This window comes from Aulostomus chinensis, chromosome 1 (genome assembly GCF_037954235.1).
Source record: "Aulostomus chinensis isolate RoL2024-O1b breed Wild chromosome 1, RoL_Achi_v1.0, whole genome shotgun sequence".
Taxonomy (NCBI): domain Eukaryota; kingdom Metazoa; phylum Chordata; class Actinopteri; order Syngnathiformes; family Aulostomidae; genus Aulostomus; species Aulostomus chinensis.
In genome coordinates this window covers 38,789,217-38,797,064 of record NC_141320.1, presented here as the reverse complement: position 1 = coordinate 38,797,064, position 7,848 = coordinate 38,789,217, and the positions used below count along the sequence as shown (strand labels likewise).

The 7,848-nt window shown below is 44.8% G+C and overlaps 2 non-coding genes across 2 annotated transcripts; one reads left to right on the top strand and one right to left on the bottom strand.

Moving 5' to 3' along the window:
* Positions 1–789: 789 nt before the first annotated feature.
* Positions 790–872, top strand: trnal-cag (transfer RNA leucine (anticodon CAG)). The gene has a single exon. It is a non-coding gene; the product is annotated as a tRNA-Leu (tRNA).
* Positions 873–5,646: 4,774 nt separating this feature from the next.
* Positions 5,647–5,718, bottom strand: trnam-cau (transfer RNA methionine (anticodon CAU)). Its single transcript has one exon. It is a non-coding gene; the product is annotated as a tRNA-Met (tRNA).
* Between the last annotated feature and the right edge of the window lie 2,130 nt (positions 5,719–7,848).

Genomic DNA, 7,848 nt, shown 5'->3' with positions numbered 1-7,848 from the left:
TCCTTCTTCCCTCTGTCCTCCTTGATCTCATGGATCACCACAGTCAAGGGGAGACCCAAGCTCCCGGATGGATCTGGCACTCAGGAACTGCTGAGTTTTCCAGTGGACTTTGTTCCATCCATGGTTCAGGAACAGGACTCCTCCTGGTTAACCTGGTATCTTTCCACCCAACTGTGGGTTCTTGGAGAATTTTTCATGTCATGTCAAGAAATCAGGCTGGTGGGTTTTTCAATGAGAGAAATTCTGGTAACTTAATTAAGTGGCATGTTTGTTGAAGCAGTAATTAACTGATAAATTAAGGAAGGCCTGGCCAGTCTTTGCTCCCAGGTCATACGATGGAGTTAGAAAGTCCTGAATCAATCTGGAGTTCCATGATTTCCTTGTGGTTCATGATCCTTTTGCCAATGTAGTCTGGAACAAGAGCAAGATGAACCTCCACATAGCAACAGGTTGATTGCAGGTGATGTCAAGTGGTATTTAGAGGAATGTCCTCCTTGTGTTTGGTTCCATGGTGGAATGGTGAGCCCTCTGGACTCTGGGTCCAGTGATCCCAGTTCAAGTCTCAGAAGGACCTTCCTGTCTGGAATGTGTCCCATGTAACAAACTGATCAAGAGATGTTACGTGGTTCAAATGTTCTGGTTCATTTCTTACTGCCATGAACTCAGACTGTGTGTTTAATGTTAACAATAAATGTAACAACTAAGGAGCCAGTAGCTCCTGTGGAAAAAAATTCTACTTTGTCAGTGAATGAATTCATTTGATATTGAAGTCTGCAACTTTCAGTGTCTGTCAGGATGGCCGAGCGGTCTAAGGCGCTGCGTTCAGGTCGCAGTCTCTCCTGGAGGCGTGGGTTCAAATCCCACTTCTGACAAATGACATTTTCTCCACATTCCTATGCATCCACAATGGTACATTCCAAACCCAGTTGAAGCTGCTCTCCACTGATGGGAGTGAGTGGTTGAACTGGCAGCAGAGGATGCAGAGGAGCTACCCTGCTACGTCCCAACATGGAGCAGCCACCAAACTCTAACTTCAATGTTGGATCAAAGTCTACTGAAGAAATGTGTTTTCTTTCAATTCACATTTTGTCCATTAACTTCATAATCAGAGTCGCCATCTCATCACATGACTAAAGTCTGGGTTCTGTATTGGTGGTAAAATATCCTTCCATGCCCCTCACTAGTTTGCACACAGAAAAGCATATTTTACTGGTTTCAGATCTCTTAGCTTGTTCTCTCTTAAAGCAGCTGAGGCAGCTTTCATTGTGTGATTTATTTTCAAATATAAAGATGGAACAGAACCATTGGAATCAGATGTCAGGACATTTGAAGGAATGTCAATCTCCTGTTGAAATGTTGCAGTGTGCAGCTGAGGCTCTCTGGCAGTGGCACCAGGAGCCACAATGGCAGAACCTGGACCCTCCTGGAGGAGAACCACAGGTGAGGGCCTTCTTGGCTCCAGATTGATGGAAATCAAGTGTCTGAGGCTGTTAGCAGCCATTAAGTTGATCTGGTTGGGCACTGGTATTTGTTCTTGCTGCAGCTCAGGAGTGATTCAGGAGAAGAGTTTCAGAACAGCCCAGGTTGGGGACTGGAATTCTAAAATTTCCCCTGGAACCAGACAACCTTGGGAGGTAAAACCTCCAATCATAGCCACTCAGATGCAGCAGCAGAAGAAGCTGTCATCCACCCTGACAGTCAGAGCATCAAGTCAAGAAAACATCACCATCTTGTAGTTCCAAACCTCCACCTGTCAGATTCAGCTACTTCTGATTGTGGGACTTTAAATTTGAACACAATGGAATTTGGACAAGGAGTTTTCCTTCCAGTCCAAACATCATCGTCCAGCCTCCAACCAGAGGTCCATCAGTTATCATGGAGTCACAGGTGGAGTCTGGATTCTTTTCTGGAATGAGACGGCAATGACAGTCCTGCCAAGTGACATCACTGACATGACAGGATGACTTCAGTCATGTGACTGGATGACTTCAGTCATGTGACTGGATGGCAGTGCAGATTCCAATGTAGAGGTTGGGGAAATTGTCTCTGAGAATCCAACTTGAAGCCATGCCCTCCTTGTTCTTCAAAAACCCAAACAGCGACCATCAGTCTCCCACCAATCCTGTACTTGGGTTCAATGTTGCTGTTCCATTTTGCAGCATTCATCCCCTCATTCTGGAGGCTTTAACATGAAAATGCAAATGCTGAGAGACATAAATGCAAATCAGGGTATCTGACCAGAGGTGACACATCTTTTAATACTTTTCTTGTTATATTTGTTATATATGTTCTGTATGGTTATATTTGTTATGGTTGTTATGGAGTTTATGGTTATTATCTCTGTTTCTTGTGTCTTTGTCTTTGTCCAACATTTGTGCCCAAATTTTCTCCTCATGAGGCATCAAATCACTACAAAAACAGCCATTAAGTTGATCTGGTTGGCACTGGTATTTGTTCTTGCTGCAGCTCAGGAGTGATTCAGGAGAAGAGTTTCAGAACAGCCCAGGTTGGGGACTGGAATTTTGAAGTTTCCCCTGGAACCAAACAACCTTGGGAGGTAAAACCTCCAATCCTAGCCACTCAGATGCAGCAGCAGAAGAAGCTGTCATCCACCCTGACAGTCAGAGCATCAAGTCAAGAAAACATCAACCATCTTGTCTTTGTCTTTGTCTTTGTTGTCCTCCCCTTCGTCCGTACCTACTTGCTTTATTTGGCTGAAGTTTAAAAGACCATCATTCTGGTAGCAACAGTCTTTCTGCCTTGTAAACACGCTAAGCTAACGATGGCTTCTCCCTCTTGTCCTCCTCTCTCCTGCTCAGAGTGCCACATGTTTTCTTCCTCCTCTGCCTCCATTAGTGATACTGATAAGTGTGTTAAATGTAGTTTTTTTGTTGTGTTGGAGGTGAGGCTTAGCGATGTTGAATTGGACCAGCAGCGGCTCTGCACCAAAAGCTGCGAGAGCTAGCCAACCCCCACTAGCTGGTGCAGACCAACTTAGCTTAGCTCCTGGCTTAGGCCCAACTAGCGCTCCCCCAGAAGCTCCCAAGCATCTGGGAGAGCGCCAAGAAAAGTTGGGCCTAAGCTAGGATGTGCTTGCTCATGAAGAATTGTTGGGTGTAAATTCATTTAAGGAGTGTTGAACTGGACCTGTTCTACTTGTAAAGTGTAACTTTTGTTATTTGGTGCTTTACAGGGTGATGACTTGCTGGGGACACTTTATCACAGCAGTGGACAAACATCAGCATTCAACACCCAGCAGCTCCTCTGATCAACAGAACAAGTTAAAGTATTCTGAGAAGGAGGGCATCGATCCCTCTTCTGCTCACATGCTAAGCTAGCGCTCTACCATTGGAGCTAATTCCCCTGTTAAGGAGCACAGCAGATAATGCACCTTGACCTTCATGCATGGTTTAATGAGCGTCACCAGTTGAAGCTTCTCTGGTTGACCAATGTAATGGAGACCAAGGGTTCCATGACATCAATGATTAATTGAAGGTAGCATTTGTCTTGGTATTAACAGTTTATGTAAATTAGAGGCACACACACATGTTAATGGTGAGTTTTATTGAATCAGCAAACAAGTGAAACATTTTCTATGCCATGTGTTCCAGGGAGGGACCTGGGAAGCACAGGGGGACCGGCCATCCTGCCTGTGGAAAATGAAGACCCCAGTGTCAGTCAGTGGGAATCACTGTGCAAGGCCTGGTATTTAGTGTTGATCTAGTTTGTCTCATGTAAATGTGGCAGTTTCAGTCGTCACGGTCAGTCCTCACCTCTTCCTGGTGGTTTCCTTAAAGGGGGTGGAGCCAAAAGGGGAGAGCGGCCCAAGGAAGCTCCTTAAGAGCTGTAGGTGCAAACCTTTGCTCCCAGATGGGGGAGGGGGTACAATCACAGACAAGGTTCATTGAATGATTATGTGGATGTATGACTGAGTTGGTGTAGTAGTCTGGAATCATGTATATATTTAGTCAGGTTAAGTTGTTGAGTTGGTGCTGGTTTGATGTAAATATTGATTGTAGAGCATGGTTGTGGTCTCACCTCCACTCTATGGGCCATCCATCGTCATCTTCTGCTTATTCCTTACTAGTAAGGGTCGCGGGGGGGCTGGAGCCTATCCCAGCATCTATGGGCGAGAGGCGGGGTTCACCCTGGACAGGTCGCCAGTCCATCGCAGGGCCAACACACAGAGACAAACAACCATTCACACTCATACCTACGGTCAATTTAAAGAATCCAATCAGCCTCGTCCCCAAATTGCATGTTTTTGGACTGTGGGAGGAAGCTGGAGTATCAGAGAGGACGCACGCCGGCACGGGGAGAACATGGAGACTCCACACAGAAAGATCCCGCGCCCGAGCCAAAACTTGAACCCGGAACCTTCTTGCTATGAGGGCACAGTGCTAACCACTGCACCACCATGCAGGCCCGCTCTAGGGGCTGGTCTGTCTAATTTCCTGCAGCCAGGAGGGAATTAAAGGCAGTCAGGGGTTTTTAATTTAAGTTGATGGTGTCTCATGCAATCTCTTTCAATACTCCAGTGGTGGTTTAAGTGAAGAAAAACATGGGTTAGTCAGTAGGACTCTGTGTGTGTGTGTGTGTGTGTGTGTGTGTGTGTGTGTGTGTGTGTGTGTGTGTGTGTGTGTGTGTGTTTGTGTGTGTGTGTGTGTGTGTGTGTGTTTCCATGCAGACTTTCCCTTGTAACAACCGATTTGATTTGGAAACCATCTCATCTAAATCTCCTCTCCAAAAACCCTCTTCTGCAACTTTGTACCCAAGTTGTCTCCTCATCAGGCACCACAGTATCCAGTAGGTTCAGTTAAAACAGTCATCAGTGATTAATGTTCATGTTCAATGATGAGGTTTTGATTTATTCTTCTAGAATCATCTGAAGAAACCCTCCTCAACACAGTGAAGCCTTCATCTGACAGGAGGAGTTTCTTTTCCCAGTGATTCCACTGACAGTGAAAAGCTTTGTTCATCAGACTGGTCTGATAGGATCAACTACTGGTTGCTCTGGAGTGCAAACAGCAACCTGTCAGGAAACATTAGTCAGATCAAAGCCAAGATTAAAGCATAGTCAGATCAAAGCCAAGATTAAAGCAAGAGCCTCCAGATCAAAGACAGAATTGATGATGATGTCATCAGGGGGCTTTGATAGTATATTTATTTGTACCTCGAATTCTGTCTTTGATCTCAGGAGGACATGAAAGAAACCCAATTGAGGAAAGCAGAGGAGAACATTCAGCTTCATTAGAAACACTTGAACCCTTTGAACAGTAGAATTTGTTTGAAACAGTTTACAACACTGAGTGACAGGACTGAAGAGGGGAGATTTTGGTATTTTCAGTTTAATTCTAACTTTAAACTGGGCATGAACATTTTTAGTCGTTCATATTCTAACATACAGAGGAAGTCATGACATTCCCTTTTTTATAACCTGTCCTGTTCAGGAAATGGAAATGGAAATTTAGCTGCTATGTTGAATCAGAAAAACCTTTTGAAGTCTACTTTTGCTTCAGTCAGAAAGTGGACTGTTGTTAACTCTCACAATGGTTGGTGACTCTGGTGGAAGAAAATATCCTTATAAACCTCTTTTTAACAGACACATATTTCTGAAGATGCAGGTCTATTTTATTTTTCTTCTTTTAGCAGAGGATGGTTTCGATCCATCGACCTCTGGGTTATGGGCCCAGCACGCTTCCTCTGCGCCACTCTGCTCTACCATTGACAGAACAGTCCTTGTTTTAGGAGAGCATTCTCTGTGTTTGTCTCTGCCCTGCTCTCCTGCTCTCTTTCCCCTCATTTAGTCCTTGACATGATCCATGCTCTACAGCTCTGCGGGTGGAATGAAGACCTGCGTCTGCTCTGCCCGTGCCGTCCTTCGTCTCAACCTAAATTGTTTGACCCACCTTTATAATGCTGCAGACAACACAACCAAACTGGCCCCGATCAGGATTTGACAGGCCGAAACATGCCCTAAAAACACCAAGAATAATATCCACCACCTTCTGAACGGGGCCTGGCCCGTCTCCTGCATCAGGGGCCGCCGCAGTCGCGCATCAGCTTTTCAACAGCTGTTCGCCCTAACACTCAATGAGACAAAGACATAGAAGCTCAAACTGCTGTTGAGGAGGCCCTGATCCTAGAGTGGTTAGTACTCTGCGTTGTGGCCGCAGCAACCCCGGTTCGAATCCGGGTCACGGCAGCATGAGATAAATTTCTTTGTGTGTATTGATGGACACAAGCCAAGCAGAAATTTCCCACAATGCAATAGGGCAGTGTTTGGTCAGTGCTGAGCAGGCGTCAGTCTGAAAACGATGTCATATTATTGTGTCATCACTTGACCAGACCCAAAAGTAGACTCAGGTATCAGTTTCTTCTCAATGCTAACGTCTGCTAGCTTAGTCTGCTACTTCGATGGCTCTGCCTGCTCTAAGGTCCAGACCCCTGGATGTGGTGGTTCCTACCTGAACGTAGATTCTGTCAGCTCATGTTGTTAAATCAACTCACCAGGAACACCAGTAGATTTCAATGGACTGACAATGAGTCTCATTGAATGGTAAACATGTCAAATATGAAGTCATCACCTGAGGAGGTCTGCTGCTGGAATGAAGCTCCAGATATTCACAAGATATTCTAGATCTTAAAACAAAGCATTTTTATATTTGATTTCTTATTCATTCAGGTCATCCAGTCATGTGACTGAAGTCATCCAGTCACGTGACTGAAGTCATCCAGTCATGTCAGTGATGTCACTTGGCAGGACTGTCATTGCCGTCTCATTCTAGAAAAGAATCCAGACTCCACATACAAGATGGTTGATGTTTTCTTGACTTGATGCTCTGACTGTCAGGGTGGATGACAGCTTCTTCTGCTGCTGCATCTGAGTGGCTAGGATTGGAGGTTTTACCTCCCAAGGTTGTTTGGTTCCAGGGGAAACTTCAAAATTCCAGTCCCCAACCTTGGCTGTTCTGAAACTCTTCTCCTGAATCACTCCTGAGCTGCAGCAAGAACAAATACCAGTGCCAACCAGATCAACTTAATGGCTGTTTTTGTAGTGATTTGATGCCTCATGAGGAGAAAATTTGGGCACAAATGTTGGACAAGAGTGTTTGTGGAGGGTGATTTTTTGTTGTTGTTGCAGTGTTGTAAGTCACTGTACCTGCAGCTGAATGATTGAACTTTCTCCAAATGTCCTCAAGATGGTTTCCAATGACATCAGTTGTCACAAGAGGAAGTCTGCATGTAAACACACTCAGGTGTGCCCAGCTATTCTTATGAGAACATTCGATCAACTTCATTCTATGTGCAGCCTAACCTTAATCTTAATCTTAATCTTAACCAACTGAATCTTAATCTTTATTTGAAACTAAACTCAATCCAGACCTTCACTCTGAAAGAGCTCACAAACTGCATTGCGCTGCATCAGGGCCGGTCTTTGGTCCCCATGAGGACGAGGACTCCTGATCAGTGTTGATGATGGAAATGGTCTCCAACACCATAAAACAAGAAATACACACACGTGTAAACACACACAGTGACCCCGCATGTCGTTTTTGCCCAACTTAAATTTTCATTCATTACCCAGAACCTCTCAAAAGCCCTGAAGAAAAATTTAATATTTGGAGTTTGAAAGCCATAAATCACATCCATATCATCTTTTCCATCTCAGTCTGATCTCATCTTTGTTGTTTTTTTAAAGGGGGACAAATTGGTACTTGGTTAAAAAAGCACTGTGGGAAAATGATCCTGCTTTCAGGGAGGTCTTTGGTGAGTTTGCTAACAATGCAGAGAACCATGACGGTACCAAGCACAAGGCTGCTGCCCTCTGCATCACAGCTACACTTT